This window comes from Chiloscyllium plagiosum, unplaced genomic scaffold, assembly GCF_037043375.1.
Source record: "Chiloscyllium plagiosum isolate Xiang-an unplaced genomic scaffold, Cpla_swu_hap1 HiC_scaffold_2, whole genome shotgun sequence".
Classification (NCBI taxonomy): Eukaryota; Metazoa; Chordata; class Chondrichthyes; order Orectolobiformes; family Hemiscylliidae; genus Chiloscyllium; species Chiloscyllium plagiosum.
Genome location: NW_028270140.1, coordinates 108,615,847 through 108,636,920, shown reverse-complemented (window position 1 = coordinate 108,636,920; position 21,074 = coordinate 108,615,847). Strand labels below are relative to the sequence as shown.

At 39.6% G+C, this 21,074-nt stretch overlaps 1 long non-coding RNA gene across 43 annotated transcripts in view; it reads right to left on the bottom strand.

Moving 5' to 3' along the window:
• Positions 1-21,074, bottom strand: part of LOC148151959 (uncharacterized) — a 450,140-nt gene that overhangs the window by 270,467 nt on the left and 158,599 nt on the right. The window lies entirely within an intron of this gene.

The window sequence follows — 21,074 nt, the reverse complement described above, 5'->3', positions numbered from 1 at the left end:
CTTTTTTTTAACAAATGTAATAAATTGCATCTAGCAGGGTAGTTTCGATTTATTGTTTCAAGATTTTTATGCAAGCTTTTTATTTGAAAACAATCCTGAAATACAGTATAACAAATTGAACTGTGTACTTAACAAAATTATTCTTTATCCAATGTGATAGATCTATCAAACTACGTTGCAAAGATAAATTGGCTATGCAGGATATTCAAATTATATTTTAGTGTCTGAAGCATTTGCTTTATCTTCTAACACACATCCATAAGCTCATGCGCTATCAAATTCAGAAAACCTATTAACAACCACATCTAAAATCATAAGCAGAGCAGCATCAAATACTCTTCTATGGTTAGGTATAAGAGTTGTATAACTTGGTAAAGATGTAAAAACAGAATGCTGGATAAACTCAGCAGGTCTTGCAGCATCTGTGGAGAGAGAAATTGAGTTAATGTTTTAAGTCCTATATGATTCTTCTTCAAAACTGAAATGTTAATTTTATCTCTCTCAACACTGATACTGTTGAACTTGCTGAATTTGTCCAACACTTTCTGTTTTTACTTCAGCTCTCTCGTATTTGCAGTATTTTGCTTTTACTTTAGTAAAACAATATTAGTGTTGACAAAAATGCTGACTCTGCAACCTGATGGTTCATCAGATAGATACACTACATAAGCACAATCCTGACTCATATATATTAGGAAAGTTGTAGATTCAGGAGACCGAAACCAAAGCTCATGTAAGGCCATCACAAAAAACTCATGTCTGCTTGCTAAAGAATATAAAAATAACCCTGGTTCCAGCTCCTTATTAGCACTGAGTAATTTCTTTTGAAAAACTTGCCTGTGTGGACATTGGCTTGATCAAGATATTTACCATGCTTGAATTATCCAACAGCAGTCACAATTCAGATTCAAACTTGAGGAAACACTGCTGCAGTGAAACATCAGTCAGATTGTTGGTACCAATCTAGGCAAATGTTGAGACAAATCAGTGCTGCTTTTCTAAAAGAAAATTCATTTATGGGACAGTGGTATCACTGGATGAGCTGGCATTTACTGCCCTTGAACAGAGTGCTTTGCTAGACCATTTCAGCAGGCAGTTAAGAGTCAACTAAATTGCTGTGGATCCAAATTCACATGTAGGCCAGGCTGGGTAAGGATGGCAGATTTCCTTCCGTAAAGGACATTAGTGAATGGATGGGCATTTATGAAATCAACAATGGCCACTATTAGAGTAGTTTCTTTTAATTACAGATCTTTATTGAATTCAGGTTTCATTATCTGCCATGATGGATTCAAACTGTTGTCCTCAGACCTGTAACATTATCAAGCAACTATCAACTAATCATAGTAAATTATACATCTGGTAAGTTTGCTGCCATCATCTTCTTCCCTAGTAGAACTCAACAGTGTAGTGCAGTGTTGTAGAGCAAACACTTGTTAATCTAAGCAGAAGAGGCTCTTGTTTTAAAATAAGTGTAGTTTATTGTATGATAGCAACAGGGTGCAGTTAGATTTGTATGTTGTGTACTGTTTAAGATTATGACAGAGACGTCAATGTTAAATTTTACTCCTTAAGGACCAAAGCTGTTCTCCCACATGAGTCCATATGACATCATCATATTGAGTGATACTTAATTCACTCTTTAACATTTGCATTTTCACACCCTCACATCTTTGTGTCACAGTTAATTCCTTTAGAGATATAATTAAAATCAAAATGAAGCAACAAATATCTGATATTATAAAACTGAAATATGACTGTGAACGTGCTTGGTGGACTGACAGATTTGGGTCCTGGATAATTATAAATTCTTTGACTTTTACGTTATGATGCTACCTTAACCCTTAATTGTGCTGTAACCTTGTAGTCTACTCTTAGCCATCAGTTAAACCTTATAATCTATTCATCAATGGAAAAGTAAAATTGACTCTAAATTATATCTTCAGGTTATTCAAATTGATTGACTTTAATTCCCCAATTATGGTCATGGTATTTTATACACATTTGACATTGGCATTACAAGGTTGTTGTACAATAGGTCAAAGTCATTATACAAAAGGTATTTTCATTCATTAACTCAGCAGTTATATGCTGGGTAAAACAGCATTATAAGCATGTTTATCTTCACTATTCATGCATTTTTGCTCATGAATGCAAACTCAAATTGAATTCCTAATTAATTTAGTGTGCCATTTGCCAATGTCAAAGCAAGGTTCAAAATAACTGATATTGATATTTTAGCCTGGCAAACCCACCTAAGTAAAAGTAACTTGGCATTATTTATATTTATCATACCTGCTATATAACTGGCTACTGGAAAGTGTACACAATTTGCTGAGGATTCTTCCTCAATTGTTCTTCCTTCCATATGCATGTTGTTTGGCATCCCTACATTGGCACAAGTGAACAAAGTCAAAAGTCACACGACACCAGGTTATAGTCTAACAAATTTATTTGAAATCACAAGTGACTATAACCTGGTGTAGTGTGACTTCTGACCTTGTCGACCTCAGTCCAACACCAGCACCTCCACATCTTGGCACAAATGAGATTGAGAACTCAGTTAATCCTGGATTGGGAAATGAATGCTTCAAGTTTCCAGAAAAGTTTGTAAACTCATTCTCTCAAAGAAAACATTTTTTAAAAATTGCTTGTTAGTCTAAAAGGGACGTTCCAAAAACCTCAACCTATGATACTTATCTATTGGGAAATCAATTGTTGTTTATGAACACTACCTTACCTACGTTACAGAGTCTGAAGTTCTTTGGCATGTCAAGGGGTTTCAAAACGCATTGCCAAAAAACTAGGTGAAGAACATGTCTGTATTTTCACAAGAGAAGGGATTAAAAACTAATTGTACTTCTGCTAGTCTGGAGTTTTCATGCTGGTGAATTAATCTCATATTCTAGTGCTACTGTACTAGTATATGCTGTGAAGGTCACAGCTGAAGAACATGGCTGGACACCCCTGTTCTTGCAGGTGTAAAGGAAAAGACAGGAAGTCTCTTTCTCTCATTTTTGTTCTTTGATTGCTTGAATGAAGATGCCTGTCAAAAGCCTTAACTGAACAAGAAATTGGACAACACCCTCTGAGTGAATCTACAGAATCCAGAATCTCCAAAACAATGTTACTGGATTCATCCAACTTAACATCCTTGACATTTTACCATTTACTCCATACAAACAAACCAAAGACTGAGTCATATATCTTGTTTAACTACTATGTTTCTATTGATTTCTCATTGCTAATCTGTGTATATGTGTGTTGAATTTTAATTTTTCCTCACATTTTAGCAATTAATAAACTCAGTCTTTCTTCAATCAAGTAAACCAATCAAAAATTGGTTATTTTTAAAACATAAATACATTTGAAATGGGAAAGTTATCCACAATCTTGTTGTGGTCAACAAAAGGAGGAAGATGTATAAAGAGATGCCAGTTCCTCCTGGAATCAGCATGAATTGGGGACCCTCTCTCAGGAATGGCCATAACACTAAGCAATGTCAAGAAATTCAGGATAATATTGGGGGAGTAAATGCAGGAAGGGTTTGAACTTCTGACTTCATATCAAATGTCACGTTCAGTAGTATTTGGAATTTGGGTAAAATTCCTGTGTCACTTGTGGCACAATTGAGATGTCACCACAGCTCCAGGGAGAACAGTTAATTTGCTGAAGTTCCTTGCTAATTTTATGAAAATTTTTTCTTAAAATTAAGGTGTTGGCAGATTTTGGAGAAATTTGTACTTAAGTTGTTTTCACTATCATTTATTGTTATAATCTATACAAAATTCGATCATTCTCAAGCACTCTGAAAGGCAATTAGTACCTAGCTCCCTTCAAAACTAAAACAGAAGTCTTTAATTACTCTGGCTATCTAATTACCATCCACCTCCAAATTTTCTTTCTTATCCCAGGTCCCTGAATATGTTTTTGTCTTCCATATCTGCAATCACCTCTCACAAATTCTGGCTGAACTCATGTCACAATATCAGAAAAATATTAGCCTAAGTTGTGAATGATATTTTCTGTTTCTGTTTATGGTGCATTATCACTCTTCATGTCCTTGACCTCTCTGCAGTCTGAACGTTGCTAACCACAGCTTTGAGCTCCAATAGAATATTCAGTAGACAGCAAAATGAAGAGATAGTTCATTCTTTAGAAAATTAAAGAATGTTGCATAAAGGTATTGATTAAAATATACTATAATGTGACACCTGAAATTTATCAATAACACAAATTCACATTTATAAGGCAGATATTATATAGGCACACATCTCTAAGTAATTCACAGAAGCTCCATCAAACAAAATGTTTCACTATGCCGCATAAGGATAAATTAGAACGGGTGACTAAAAGCTTCATTAAAGATGTAACTTCTATGTGACATCTTATTAGAACAGAACAAGGTAGAGAGGCAGAGAAGTTTAAACGGAGAATGTCAAAACAGGGTTTAGATGGGTTAACACATGTTGGAGTGATGAAGATTAGGAATATTTAAACAGAGGCACATGGGGCACTATTTTTCTCTCCCTAGTGGTGGAAAAAAGGGTAATCAGGAAGGGAGGTAATGGACTGAGTTGGTCCTAGTGAGATACTTACTTCCTTCTCACCACCTCATCAATTAAGTTCTGGGCAATAACATCCAGTGGGACATTCTTGTCCACCAACAATTAAGTGCCTTAGTAATGAATTAATGACCAGTTCAGAGCATGAACTCCCCATCTCCTCGGAAACCTGCCTTCCTGGTGGATCCAAAATATGGCTGACTGGAAAATCAGGTCGGCCAGTTTGGGGAGGGGCCTCAAGTGCCCTAATCTCGGACCTCCTCCTTCAAGACACTCACCCCATGACAACAATATAACGTAGCCTTACCTTCTTGTCACTGCATCCAGTGAGTAGTAAGTAGACCCAACTGGTGGTCTTTGGAAAGCAGAAACTGCTGGTCACCAGTGTTGAAGTTTGTGATAGATCGAGAAAGTCACCTCTGCTCTTTTTGTCAACTCTTAATGAGCTGATTGGCATGCAATGGGTTGAGTTTTATTAGAGTGGGGATGGTACATTAGTCACTATCTGGCATGCTTGTTGCCACACTTTAAAGGAGAAAGAAAAATCATGCTCACAGAGTGTGGTAAATACAGATGTGGGTAACCATGTGGGAATATGATGTCATAGTGATAACACAGAAAAGAAGACTTGTTTTAAATATTCCTGGACACTAGGTATTTGGGAAAACTAGAGGAGGAGGGATAAGAAGAAATGGCAGGTTCCCTGGACCTGACTAGGTCTTTTAGAAATGCTGCTGAGGCAGAGTTTAATTGGGTTGGAAACAAAAGTTAAGTTTCCCAGTGGCACATTAATGTTTGACTATTAACTTCACAAAAACTTTCAGGTGGATTGGTGTTCCTAGTTTTCATGGTTGATCATCTGTTTTGAAATAATTAACATGTCATACATACCAATTACTGGAATTACATTTATGGGCGCAATCTTGTTAGTCAAAAGTGGAAACATGTGTTCAGAGATCTGGTTCTTTATATGAGGCAGGTACCTGGCTGAATAGACTTCATCTCCCATAGTCTAGTGAGTACAAACTTCTTCAGTCACTTGATTTCTCATAAACCAGCAGCATTCATAGGAATATGCATCCTGGTTTGATGGTAGATGTTTACAGTGTTAGGGCTAATACCAAGGTATGGAGTCATACCTAGCACAAAATAAAATGCTTTTGTTTACTGGAGGTCAAACATCTCCATTCCACGGTATCATAGCTGGACTTCCTCAGAGTAATGTCATAGACTATTTTTGAAGGGCAGATTTGCTGACCTCGACTTGCGATCCAGAAACAAATATCAGGATGGGACCTTGATGTCCTAAAAATAAAATTCTACCTTTAATTACAATATTGAAGAGAGAAATTATATTTTAAAGAGGTTATTGAGAAAATATATTAGGTAAGAGGTAAGAAACAATGGAGGCAACATTACGCTATTTAATGTATTCTATGCAGCCCTCCAACTCTTGGGAATGTAATAAGGGGCAAATTGGAAACAAAGTTGCAGTGAAGCCCAAAAACTATACAGCAGTTATAATGGAGAGGTCACTTATCTTAATGTAGACCACAATAATAATAACATAAAGTGGGAGGTGGGATGCATGGATGTCTAAATTGTGTTCAGGAAAATATTTTATGCTTCAGTCCAGCAAGGCAAGAGGCACTGCTGGATCTACCACATCAATGAGATGTGAAAAAGTATCACAGGAATAATTTAGGGGACAGTGAGCAGACTATCAGAACGTCCAGATCAACTACAACATCACAATAAACAGGAGATGGAGTGGGCAATTCATCCAAAAAAACTGCATTCCTTATTTAATATTCTGGTTATTGGCTATTCTGATTGACAGCTCAACAATACTTTCTTGCTTGTTTTTCATAATCATTGACTCAATTGTCAATCAAACTTCTACCTGACTAAACCTTGATTATATTCAATAACCCACCTTCCACTGCTTTCGATGGAAAGTAATTAAAAGAAAGAATAATTCCGACTGAGAATAAGTAATTGGATGAAGACCAACTTCAATGACATAATACCAGATTTGACTCAGGAAAAATTAAATCAAAGATTGGCAGAGAAGTTTGAAAGTAAACAATGAATGTCTTTAAAAAGTCAAAGTTAAAAATCACACAACACTACCACTTGATGAAGGAGCGTCGCTCTGAAAGCTCGTGTGCTTCCAATTAAACCTGTTGGACTATAACCTAGTGTTGTGTGATTTTTAACTTTGTTATCCCCAGTCCAACACCGGCATCTCCAATTCATGTTTAAAAAGTCAAGGCATGCTACTGTAAGAGGGCAAACAAATTCCATGCTTCCTGGGTGACAAAAGAGTAGAGGGTAACAGAAGCACAAAAAAGGTTTTGTAGATATTAGGTTCAAGTGAGAAACAGGCTGAATGTGGAAGATTCAGAAGAGGGAAAGTGAAAAAATAAGAGAAGCAAACAGAGAATATGAGGTACCAACTTCACAAGAATTTCAAATGGCATCTCTAGACATAAAGATAGGAAAAGAAGGCATAGGCCTAAATAGGAATTAGAGAGAAGGAGATAGCATGGTCGAGGTACTAACTGAACTTTTTACATCTATCGTTTCAAGGAATATGGAGCTGCCAAATGTAACAAATGAGGAGTTAGTTGAGAATCTGGATGGGACAAAACTTTATGAAAAGGTGTTAGAGGGATTGGTTGTACTTAGAACTGATAAAGCAACAGGACCAAATCAGATACATCTGAGGACATTGAAGTAAGTAAAGATAGAAATTAGTGAGCAATGGGTCATAATTTTTCATTTCTCCTTAAATTAGGGTGATGCTAGAGGAGGCATACATAAGGTTTAGGAAACTGAAGATAGAGCTCTCAAAGAATACAAACAGGAGAGAACTTAAACAAGAAATGAGGAGGGCGAAAAAAAGGGTCATGAATGCCTTTGACAAACAGGACTAAGAGAAATCCCAAGTCATTTCATACACATATAAGGAGCAATAGGGTAGCTAGGGAAAGTGCAGGACAACTCAAGGACAAAGGAGTGATTTATGCATGGATCCAGAAGAAGTGGGTGAGGTCCTTAATGAATACTTTGCATTGGTGTTCAGCAAGGAGAAGGACATGGTGGATGGTGACATATTGATATTCTGGGGCATGTCAATATAGAAAAGGAGGAGGTGTTGGGTGTTATAAAAAAAATTAAGGTAGATAAGTCCCCAGGACCTGATGGGATCTATCCCAGAATGCCGAGGGAGGCAGGTGAAGAAATTGCCTGGGCCTTGTTCAAAATCTTTGTGTCCTATTTAGTCACAGGGAGGTCCCAGAAGACTGGAGAATATCCAATGTTGCGCCTTTGTTTAAGAAGGGAAACAGAAATAAACTGAGAAATTACAGGCTAAGCAGCCTTACGTAAGTGGTAGAGAAAAATAGGAGAAGATTCTTAGGGATAGGATTTATTCATTGTTAAAAACAAAGATTTACTAGTGATATGCGACATGACTTTTTGTGGGGTATGTAGGTTCTCAAAACCAGACTGAGTTTTTTGAGGAAATGACAAAGATGGTTGATGAAGGCAGGATGGTAGATGTTGTCTATATGAACTTTAGCAAGGCATTTGACAAGGTCCCTCAAGGAAAGCTGATATAAAAGGTGAAGTCACGTGGGACCCGTAGAGAGCTGGTAAGATGGATACAGAACTAGCTTAGTCATAGAAGTCAGAGAGTAGTAGGAGAAAGGTGTTTGTCTGACTGGAGATCTGTGATCAATGGTGTTCCACAGGGTCAGCACTGATACCCCTGCTGTTTGTAATATATATAATTGACTTGGAGGAGAATGTAGATGGCCTCATTATTTAGCTTGTGGAACACAAAGATTGGTGGAACTGCGGATAGTTAGGAGGATTGATGGAGGCTACAGCAGGACATACGCAGGGTGGAGATTTGGGGGGAGAAATGGCAGATGGGGGAGTTTAATCCAGACTAATGTGAGCCGGTGACTTTTGGACAATGTGATAGAGGAGGGAAGTATATAGTAAATGCACAATCCTTAGCAGCATCAATTTACTGAGGGATCTAGCATACAGGTCCACAGTTTCCTAAAAGTGGCAACATAATGGGATAAAGTGGTCAAGAAGACATATAGTGGATAAAGGGGTCAAGAAGGCATATAGTGTGCTTGCCTTCTTTGGATGGGACATTGAATATATGTCTGCCAAGTCATGTTGCAGCTGTATAGAACTTTAGTTAGGTCACGTTTGGAATATTGTGTACAGTTATGGTCACTAACTACCAGAAGGAAGTGGAGACTTTGTAGAAATAGCATACATGAAGATGTACCGAACTCATCTCTGCATACCTTGACACGGTCCTGTCCCCCTTAGTCCAAGAACTCCCCACCTGCGTTTGGGACACCACCCACGCCCTCCATCTCCTCCATGATTTTCGCTTCCCCGGCCCCCAGTGCCATATCTTCACCTTGGAGATCCAGTCCCTATACACCTCCATCCCCCATCACAAAGGCCTCAAAGCTCTCTTCTTCCTTTCCCGCCAATCCAACCAGTACCTTTCCACTGACAACCTCCTTCGACTGACTGAACTGGTCCTCACTCTGAACAACTTCTCTTTGCAATCCTCCCAATTCCTCCAAACCAAAGGAGTAGCCATGGGCACCCGCATGGGCCTGCCTCTTCGTTGGATATGTGGAACAGTCCATCTTCCGCAGCTACAAGGTACCACCCCCCACCTTTTCCTCCGCTACATCGATGACTGTATCGGCACTACCTCGTGCTCCCACGAGGAGGTTGAACAGTTCATCCACTTTACTAACACCTTCCACCCCGACCTCAAATTTACCTGGACTGTCTCAGACTCCTCCCTCCCCTTCCTAGATCTCTCCATTACTATCTCGGACGACCGACTCAACACGGACATTTACTATTAACCGACCGACTCCCATAGCTACCTAGATTACACGTCCTCCCACCCTGCCTCCTGTAAAAACGCCATCCCATATTCCCAATTCCTTCGCCTCTGCTGCATCTGCTCCCAGGAGGACCAATTCCAATACTGAACAACCCAGATGGCCTCCTTCTTCAAAGACCACAATTTCCCCTCAGACGTGGTTGACGATGCTCTCCACCACATCTCCTCCACTTCCCGCTCCTCCGCCCTTGAATCCCACTGGTCCTCACCTACCACCCCACCAACTTCCAGATACATCGTATCATCCTTCATCATTTCCGCCATCTCCAAACAGACCCCACCACCAAGGATATATTTCTCTCCCCTCCCCTATCAGCGTTCCAGAAAGTCCACTCCCTCCATGACTCCCTCGTCAGGTCCACACTCCCCACCAACCCAACCTCCACTCCTGGCACCTTCCCTTGCAACCACAAGAAATGCAAAACTTGCGCCCACACCTCCCCCCTCACTGCCCTCCAAGGCCCCAAGGGATCCTTCCATATCCGTCACAAATTCACCTGCACCTCCACACACATCATTTACTGCATCCGCTGCACCAGATGTGGCCTCCTCTATATTGGGGAGACAGGCCGCCTACTTGCGGAACATTTCAGGGAACACCTCTGGGACACACGCACCAACCAACCCAACCACCCCGTGGCTGAACACTTTAACTCCTCCTCCCACTCCGCCAAGACATGAAGGTCTTTGGCCTCCTCCATCGCCAGACCATGGCAACATGACGCCTGGAGGAAGAACACCTCATCTTCCGCCTAGGAACCCTCCAACCACAAGGGATGAATGCAGATTTCTCCAGCTTCTTCATTTCCCCTCCCCCCACCTTTTCTCAGTCCCAACCCTCGGACTCAGCACCACCTTCTTGACCTGCAATCTTCTTCCCGACCTCTCCGCCCCCCACCACCTCTCCGGCCTATCACCCTCACCTTAACCTCCTTCCACCTATCGCAATCCCAACGCCCCTCCCCCAAGTACCTCCTCCCTACCTTTTATCTTAGCCTGCACATCCACCTCATTCCTGAAGAAGGGCTTATGCTCGAAACGTCGATTTTCCTGCTCCTTTGATGCTGCCTGACATGCTGCGCTTTTCCAGCAACATATTTTTCAGTACAAGAATGTTGTCTATATATTAGCTATGTGGAGAGATTGGACAAACTTAGTTTGTTTTCACTTGAACATCAAAGGATGAGGGGGTGACCTGATGGAAGCTATGAAAAATTATGAGCATTTTAATTACCTAATTATAAAACAATGAATAACTTGGATAGATTGGATAGCAGAGTCTTTTTCCCAGAATAGAAATGTCAATTGCTAGGGGACACAGGTTTAAGGTAAAAGGGGTAAGTGAAAAGGAGATGTGAGAGGCAAGATGTTTACACAGAGAATGGTAAGTGCCTGGAATGCTCTGGCAGAGAAGGTAGTGGAAGCGATCCAATAGCACTATTTAAGAGGCATCTTGTCAGATATATGAATAGGCAGAGAACACAGGGATATGGACTGTGTAGAGGCACAATGCTTTTAGTTTAAAAAGGCATCATATGTTGGCACTGTATTGGGGATGTAGGGCCTGTTCTTGTGCTGTACTGTTCTTTGTTCTTTGACTTGAGAACTGCAAATGCTGCACATTATTTCAGAAAAGGCTGAATGGATAAACCAAAGCACCTAAAGGCCAGACAGTTCAATATTAGTGGTGGGAAAGCTTTAAGAAACAAAAGACTAGAAGAAATTAAACAATTATTGGGATAAATTTGAATTATTTAAGGAAAGTCGGCATGGATTTCTATTCAGGGAACATCTGTGTAATTAATCTGATTGAGATTTTCATATAGTGATGAAAAGAATTGGACAGGATAAAATGGTATATGTGAACATGCAAAAGATAATTAGTGAAAGTGCTATATAAAATTTGCCAGCAAAGTCCAGGTCCAAGAAATAAAAGGGACAGTGGATACAAAGTTGGCTGAATGACAGGAAATAGCAAATAACAGTGAACAGTTGTTTTCAGATTGGAGCACAATACTTAGTGGATTACCCCAGAGTTGGTGTAATGATCAAATGACATAAAGCATGCAAGTACTGTGAACTGTGAGGAGGATAATTGTAAACTTCAAGAAGACATAGGCTGTCCAGAGGAATGGGTAAATATGTAACAGATTAAGTTTAATGCCCATAATATAAAATTGAAGGACTAATGGGGAAAGGTAATACCAAATGCACACAATTTGAAAGGTGTTGTAGGATTAGAGGGACCTGGCGTATTTATGCACAAATTGTTAAAGGCAGCAGGGAAAAATGAGTAACTGCTTAATACAGCATACAGGATTCTGAGATTTACAAATATATAAATATATGCATAGGAGTACAAAATCAAAATGGTTATAGTGAACATTTACAGGACAGTCACTGGTTCAGCTTCCACTGGTGTATTGATTCAATTCCAGTTATAGGACAGATGTGAATGCATTGGAGATGGTATTTTCATTCACTAATGAGAGATTTGAGTCATATGGATAGATTGGGCAAAACTAAGACAATTTCTCTGATTAAAAATTGGAATGAGCCATTTCATAAAGATGTTCAAAATCATGTGGAATCTGAAGAATAGTAAGGGTGAAACTACTCCCATCAGCAGAAATTTGAGAACCAGTGGGGTCCACTTTAAAGTGGTTAGCTAAAGTAACAAAGTTGAGATGAAGAAAAACTTTTTTGTAATGCAATGCTCAACAGTGTGGTGGAAGCAAATTCAACTGTGGCATTTGACAATTATCTGAAGACAAAAGAGTTCCTGGGCTGTGGGAAAACTGCAGGGGAATGGGACTAGTGGAGTTACTCTCACAGACAGCCAGCATAGACATGAAGTTCTGAATGGTGTCCTTCTGTCTGGTAATCATTCTATGATTCTATTATTCTATGGTTCGAACTAGGAAGAGTGCAGAGATCTAGAAGAGTCATAGGGTTGGATGATGATGCAGAATTAAGGAAAATTAAGGCTATATAAAAGCTTGATTATGCCTCAGTTGAAGGCAAAATTAGATGCCACAATATTGGAAGGATACTGAGCAGGTTATTGATATGTAGGAGGAAATCTAATAAAAAAATATTTGATAAATTAAGGCAGATCTACAAACATGCAGATTGTAGAAATATATAATATAAGCATTTAAAATTATAAAAGAATCAAAAGAATATTTTCTCCTCCTTCCTCTCACATGATGTTTTCCATCTTAAATGCTTTTTATTTGTATGAACTTTCAGTTCTGATGAAGAGCCTATACCTTCAGCATCAAGTGATTTGTGTTTTCTTGACAGACTCTGAGTAGGATTATAGATACAACAGTAGTATAAGTTATTTAGAACAGAGTGGAGAGTAAATCTTTTAACATAAAGCATTGTCGGGTAATGGAATTCATCTCTCAAGTTAATGTCTGAGGCATAAATTCTCAACATTCAAGATATGGACTGTGTGTAGGAAAAGTGGGTAAATGAATATTGGAATAGGACAATTGAATGTGATTAGGAGTATTTTCTTGTGTGTGGGTAAAAGAAGATAGTAAGTTGCTTTAAGTAGCTTTTCTCTGTTGTAAATATTGTAATATAAATATTATAAACCACTCCTCCATTGTCCATATCCATGAAATACTGTATAATAATATGCATAACTATTTGTAATAGTGTAGAATCTAGAATCTGAAATCATAGAATGGTTATAGTCCAGAAAGGAGCTGATTGGCCTGTCATGCTGTACCAGCCCTCTGGAAGAGGAATCTAACAAATTCTTCCCTCCTGCCTCTTCCCATATTCCTGCTTTTCTTTCTCCTCAGATAATAATCTAAATCTATTTTTAATCTGTTATCTCTACACTCTTAGGCCAAGTTTTTCTATAACATCTATGGGATGTGAGCCAGCAATTATTGCACGTCCTTAGATGACCCTGCGAAGGAGGCAGTGAGCTGCCTTCTTGAACCGCTACAGTCCATTTGATGGAGGGACATCCATGAAGCACTATATTCCAGATCTGAACTATTTGCTGTATAAAAATACTTTTCTTCATATTAAATCTAATTCTTCAGATTCATCTTAAATTGTCATCTGACTGTTGACTCTTCTGCTTCCATGAAAATTACCTTTCTCTATCATCTCGGTGCAAACAATTTAAGATTTTGAACAATTCTATTAAGCTCTGTTTTTAACCTTCTTTTCTGCACCAGTTTCTCCATGCTACATACATATCAGAAGTCCTTCATAACTGAAACAATTCTGTAAATATTATCCATACCCACTTTCGTTCATTTTCATCCATTGTGGAGTGTGGTGGCCAGAACTATATGCAATAATGCAGTTCAGGCCAAATCAGTGGGTGATTATTTTTGTACTCTACATCCCTATTTGTAAAGCCTGGGATTCCATGAGCAATAGTAATAGATTTTCTCAACCTACTCTGCTACCTTTAGCAATTTGCACATATTTATCTCCCAGTCTCTCTGTTTCTGCTCTCATTTTTAGGATTGTATCCATTCTTTGATATTGCTTCTTCTCATTCTTTCTACAAAAGCATGTCAATTATTGTGTCTCTGAATTGATTTTCACTTGCCTCACATTCACCCATTCCACTAGCCTGTCTATGTCCTTTTAAAGTCACAATTCATCATAATTCCAGATTTCGTGTTATCCATAAAGTTTGAAATTATAGCCTATATGCCAAGTTTTAATTATTAATATAGATTAAGAAAAACAGTGGTTTAATATCAAGCCTTGGGAACACAAATATAAACTGTCCTCCAAACCAAGAAACTTGTATCCTGTTGACAAGCTCATTAAGGGTTCTTTTTAATCAAATGTTTTTGTTTGGGGTGTCGTATCAACAGCATTATCTTCATAAAAATTATTATTAATCAAACTTTTCAAACTTTATCAAACTTTTCAGCCAATTACTTAACCACAAATTGCCCTGAACAATTTAATTCTGGTTAATTTTAACTAATTAATCAATATTTGTCCAAATGCCATCAAAATTCTTTTGCGTAGATCCCAAGTTACAAAACTGCTTATGAGTCCAAGATTTGGGTGTTATCCTTTTTGACTGATTTGCTTTGTGTTATTATTAATTTTTTTAAATGAACAAACAATGTGCTCAAAATGAATTTTCATATGGACAACTGTTAACTGTTAATTTGGTCCTGTATTAACATTTGTAAAGGTATATTCCCACTACTGAGATTAAGCATATTGGCCTGTAGTTGATGGGTTTATCTTTTCACATTTTCCAGTTCTCCAGTCTTCTGTCATCATCCTTAATCTCAGGATGACTCGAAAATTATGGCTCATGCCACTACAATTTCTAACCCTTGTTACTTCCCTCATTATTCTCAGAAATGTCACCAGTCCTGCTGACTTACCAACTTAGAATGCAACCACCATTTCCAATATCTCCTCTTCATCAGTTTTTCGCCTATCTGGAATCTCAGCTACCACTTGGCAACATCATCTTTGGTGAGGACTGATGCAATGTATACATTTAGTACCTCAGCCATACTATCTGCATCCATCTGTAAATGTACTTTCTGGTCCCCTGTGGGCCATGTTCTTTCTTATTTCACACTTTTACTTACCCCTTTATATGCTAATTAGATATTTTTGGATTCGTTGTGTTTTGGCTGTGTTGTCATGCACTGTCTCATTTATTTTTATACTTCGGCTCTGAACTTTCTACATATTCAGTTCAGGTTTTATTTGCTGCTTAGCTTTATAGTAATGAGATGTTCCTCTACTCTTCAAGGAGCATATTAAATTAAAATTTGATAATAATCAGATAAATCAGAAATGTCAAGTGGATGGTCCATTTTGGAATCCTTCTATGTCCTCAGAATATCAGACAATTTGATTTACTCCATTTAAAATTAAAAAAAATACTGAAGTTACTAAATACTGCAAAGGTTATGGGCTTTGATAGAATTCTGCAACAGTAGTGAAGATCCATACTCCAGAACTGGCTGCAATCTAAACCAAGCTTTTTCAGTAGAATGGAATAGAACTTTGTTGTAGCTGTCAACAAGGAAAATTGCTCAAGAGTTTCCTCTGTAGAAAAAGTCAATTACTGACCCATCAGTCTACTTTTGTTATTTGTAAAGTGAATGAAAATATTATTGACAGTGCTATCATGTGGGACTTAGGCAACATTTTCAGACTGGAGGCCTGTGACCAACAGTTTGCCACAGGATTGGTGCTGGGTCCATTGCTTTTAGTCATTTATATGAATGATTTGGATGTGAACATAGGAAGTATAGTTAGTAAGGTTGCAGATGACACCAAAATTGAAGGTGTAATGGACAGCGAAGTTACCTCACATTACAATGGGATCTTGATCAGATGGGCCGATGGGTCAATGGGCCAAGGAGTGGCAGATGGAGTTTAATTTTGATAAATGTGAGGTGCTGCATTTTGGAAAGGCAAATCAGGGTAGGACTAATACACGCAAAGGTAAGGTCCTGGGGACTATTGCTGAACAAAAAGCCCTTGGAGTGCAGGTTCTTAGCTCCTTGAAAGTGGAGTCTCAGGTAGGTAGCATAGTGAAGAAGACGTTTAAAATGCTTTCCTTTATTGGTCAGAGCATTGAGTATAGGGGTTGGGAGGACATTAGTTAGGCCATTTTTAGAATACTATGTGCAATTCTGGTCTCCCTCCTATAGGAAGGACGTTGGGAAACTTGAAAGGGTTCAGAAAAGATTTATAAGTATGTTGCCAGGGTTGGAGGGTTTCAGCTATAGGGAGAGGCTGAATAGGCTGGGGCTGGTTTCCCAGGAGTGTTGGAGGCTGAGAGGGGACCTTATAGAGGTTTATAAAATCATGAAGGGCATTGATGGACAATGGACAAGGTAAATGGACAAGGTTTTGTTTTCCCTGGTTTGGGGGTGTCAAGAACTAGAGGGTATAGGTTTAGGGTAAGAGGTGAAAGATTTAAAAGTGACCTAAGGGGCAACATTTTCATGCAAAAGTTGGTGTATGTAGTGAATGATCTGCCAGAGGAAGTGGTGGAAGCTAGCACAATTCCAACATTTAAAAGGCATCTAGATGGGTACATTAATAGGAAGGGTTTAGAGGGATATGGGACTAGATTAATTTAGGATGTCTGGTCAGCATGGATAAGCTGGACTGAAGGGTCTGTTTCCATGCTGTGTATCTCTCTTACTCTGTAACATTAACCTGCTCACTGATGATTTTTTTGGGTCCCTTCAGGCATGCTCAGCTATTGAACTCATTACAACCTATATCTAAATATGGACAAAACATATTGATGACTATTTTTGAAATCAAGACTGCATTTAACTAAGAGTAGCATCAAACAGTCCTAGCAAAATCTAAGTCACTTGGAATTGGGGGAAAACTGTTTGCTGATTGCTGTTATACCTTGCATAAAGGAAGATGGTTGAAGTTGTTGGAGACCAATCATCTCAGCAGTAGGACAACACTGCAGAAGCCCCTCAGGCTAGTGTCCTCAATTCAAACATATTCAGGTGCTTCTCTCCCTCCCTTTTGATTGCACAAGTTTCATATCTTTTCACAACTCCTCAGATCATGAAATAGAACATATCAATACAACATAATGTAGACAATATCCAGACTTGGGTTGATATTCATATGTTCGGCAATTATCTTCTCCAACAAGAGAAAATTCAATCACGACCCCTTGATATTCATTAGTATTATCATAATTGAATTCCCCACGAGCAAAATCCTGGGGGTTACCATTAACTGGAATCTGAACTGTAATAACCAATAAATACTGTAATTACATGATCAGGTCAGAGACTAGGAATTCTGTGGTGAGGAACCTGTCCATTATCTCAAAATGTTTCCGTCAAGTAACTGGAGCTGCAGTCAAAAATCTTACAATTCAGACTAATAATCATGAATAAAATGATGACTGATTTATTTTGTCAAATGACTGTTTCCTATCTCAATCTGCAAAACCTGTCTAACTTGGAGAGTCAAGTGAAATGTAACTGCTGTCACAAGTCAGGAATGAGATATAATGCTCTCCACCTGCCTCCAACAACACACAAGAAGTTTGACGTCATCGAAGACAAAGCAACTTGCTTGATTGGCACCATATTTAACACCTTCAACACCCACTCCTTCATCAACCAACACATAGAAATAGCAGCATGTATCATCTACAAGAAGCACAGCAACAACTCAACAAGGCTTCTACCATAGCATCTTTTAAATCAGCTACCTCTACCACCTAGAAATACAAAGATAACTGATACATGAAAGCATTACAACCTGCAAATTCCCTTCCAATCCATACATTATCCTTCATTGTCACTTGGTCAAAATACTGGAACTCTCTCCCGAGCAGTATTGTCTGTCTATCTGAACCACATAGACCACATCTCAAATGCGAGCATAAAAAAAAGTGATAGGTTTTGAAGGAGGATTTCAACAGAGAAATGAAAGTGGGGAAGTATGGAGAGGGAATTCCATGATTAAAGTTTTAAACATCTGAAGGCACAGCCACCAATGGTGGAGTAACAAAAGTTATTATGCTTAAGAAGCAAGAATTGAAGAGTGCAGCTATATGTGGTAATGTATAAATTTGGTTCAAGAGTACACCATTGTTGGACCTACTCTGTCTTTCAATAAGATCATGACTGATCTAATTATTCCACATTCCTACCTACCTTCAATAACCTTTCATCCATGTTTACCTCTGCCTTAAAATTATTCAAAGATATTGCTTTTTTGAGGAAGAAAGTTCCAAGGATTCAGTTATAATAGTAATTGGTGAGACCATAGGCAGAATCTTCCCAGGCACAGAATGACATGAGCATGGGGATCAAAATTGGAGAAACTCTTGAGATAGACTATAAAGAGCTTCACAACATTGAGCAAAATATCTTACTTTCAAGCAAATGTTAAATGGCAAAACAAGATTCTTGCTCCAGCACATCTTAATGCGGACTCCACAGGCAGTGACCATATGCACCCATTATCCAGCAAGACCTCCAGATCCCCCCAGAAAATTGGGGTGCCAGTTACCGTCTGTGAACATGTCTGGGGCAAATAATGCAAACTGTGCAGGGCAGCTGAGGATTGTCTGTGTTCGGTGGGCATGGCTGGGCTTTAAAGATAGCACAATGTGCCAGAAATCCTGGATCTGAGGTGCCAGCAATGGTCAGTATTTCCTCCTGTAGCAAGTGGGAGAATATAGAGGAACCTCGATTATCCGAATGAGATGGGCGGGCACTATTTTGTTTGTATAATTGATTATTTGGTTAATTGATTCAATGCCTTTCCTCTAGGGTTCGGAGTTTTCTATTGAGTCTGCTCCCCATTCAGGAGACGAGGCAGCAACACAGCACACATGAGCCCCCGCCCCCCCCCCAAAACCTAGTCCAACGTCGCCTCCAGCCCACCCCCAAATCCTGCCCAACACTGCCCACCGCTCGCCCCCAAACCCTGTCCAACATCCCCCCCCACTCACCCCCCCGTCTGCTCCAACATTGCGCCCCCACTCGCCCCCATGTCTGCCCAACACCGCTGCCCTGCCCGCACCCCGTCTGCCCCAACACCACCTCCTACCCACCCCCTCCCGGCCCCAACACTGCCCCCTACCTCTAAAACCACCACCCCTCCACTCGCACCCCAAACCCATCCAACACCACCCCTTGCCCAGCCCTCAAAGCCCATCCAACACCGCCTCCCCCACATGCCCCCCAAACCCCATCCAATACTGCGCCCCCACTCCCATCCGCCCCTACCCACCCGTCCGCCCCCAACCCCAATCCAACACCGTCCCTGTCTACCCCCCAAACCCTGTCCAACATTTCCCCAACACTGTCCCCTAACCCAGAGGGCAGCAGGACTGGACATCAACAACAAGATTGCTGCTACTGCCTTTTGGGGGGCGAGTCTCCAAATAGCATACATACACAACTTTATACTGCAACCTTTTGACAGGTTCTGCCTATGCCCTGTACAGGACAATATTAGAGAGATTATCTGGGGCAGGGGATTTTAGGGTACATGCCTGTGTAGAACCCCAGGGAAAGTGTTGAGAAGAGAGAGAGGTGATGGAAGTTAGACATTTAGAGACAGTGCCTGCGCTCCCACCAGTCCAGGACTATTCTCGGCAGCACTTTTAATCACTGTGAACAAAAACGTGATCAGTGTTGGACACACGTTTTTGATGTAACGCTTCTGTCAGAACCTTGAGATCTCATTCGGATAATCCAATTTTCGGATAATTGGTATTCGGACGATCGAAGTTCCCCGTACAATGATTGCAGTGCCTTTAGGGTGTGGTGCATTGGTGATGAAGAGATTTTGGGGAGAAAGGGCTCACTAGAGCTTGTGGAGAGAAACACTTCATTAAACATGCCAAAAATAACACTTAGCCAATTTCTGTTCAGATTCAGTCCCATATCATGAATATGGCGTACAGTTTAGATGTCTTTATTTAAAGAAAGGTGTAGATTGATACTTGGAATGAATGGATTATCTTATGAGGATAGGTTGGACAGACTTGGCTTGAATCCTCTGGGCTATAGAAGAATGACAGCTGACTTGATTGAAGTGTATTAGAACTTGAATGGCCTTGACATGGTATACAAGGAAAGGATAAAGTTGATTACTCTTTTGAAAGAGAACTACAGACACTCTGCTAAAATGAGGAGTTGCACTTTCAAGACAGTGGTAAGTCGAATTTTTTTGCTCAGAGGGCTATGCAATCTTTTTGGAATTCTCTGCCACAGATGGCTATGGACCTCCTTGTCAGACAGGTGAATCTTTCAATGGGAATGTGGATTGCAAAACACAAACAGATTAATTAAGATTTTACTGAAGGCTGTGCTGCATGTGGATGATTCATTCTTACCTTATGAAATGCCCTTCAGTGAAAAACAAGTGGCACCCAAATAATTTCCGTAAATATGACTGAATGGAATAGAAAGATATCAAGAGTAATGCACATGCATAATTTGCACAGGCACTGAGTTTTGGGGGCATCAGCAGACATTCTCTTTATTGAATGATGAAGCAGCTCAAAAGGCCAGACAGTTTAATTCTGTACATGCTCTATCTCCATACTAACCTTTTGTGATTCATGTACTAGGGAATCCAGGTCCCTCTGCATCTTACAGCTCTATAATCACAATTTAGAAAGAATGCTTCTTTTTTATTCTTCTGGTCAAAATGAACAATTTTACATTTTCCCACTTTATCCTTAATTTACCAGATTTTTACTTATATTCTGACCCTATGTCCTTCTCACAACTTCCATTCTGGAGTTGCAGGTAGACAGGATAATGAAGAAGGTACTTGATATGCTTGCCTTTATTGGTCAGTCCATTAAGTATAGGAGTTGGGAGTCATTTTGCAACTGTACAGGACATTGGTTAGGCCACTTTTGGAATAATGCATTCAATTCTAGACTCACTACTATCAGAAAGATGTTGTGAAACTTGAAAGGGTTCAGAAAAGATTTACAAGGATTTTGTCAGGATTGGAGGGTTGAGCTATCGGGAGAAGCTGAATAGGACGGGGCTATTTTC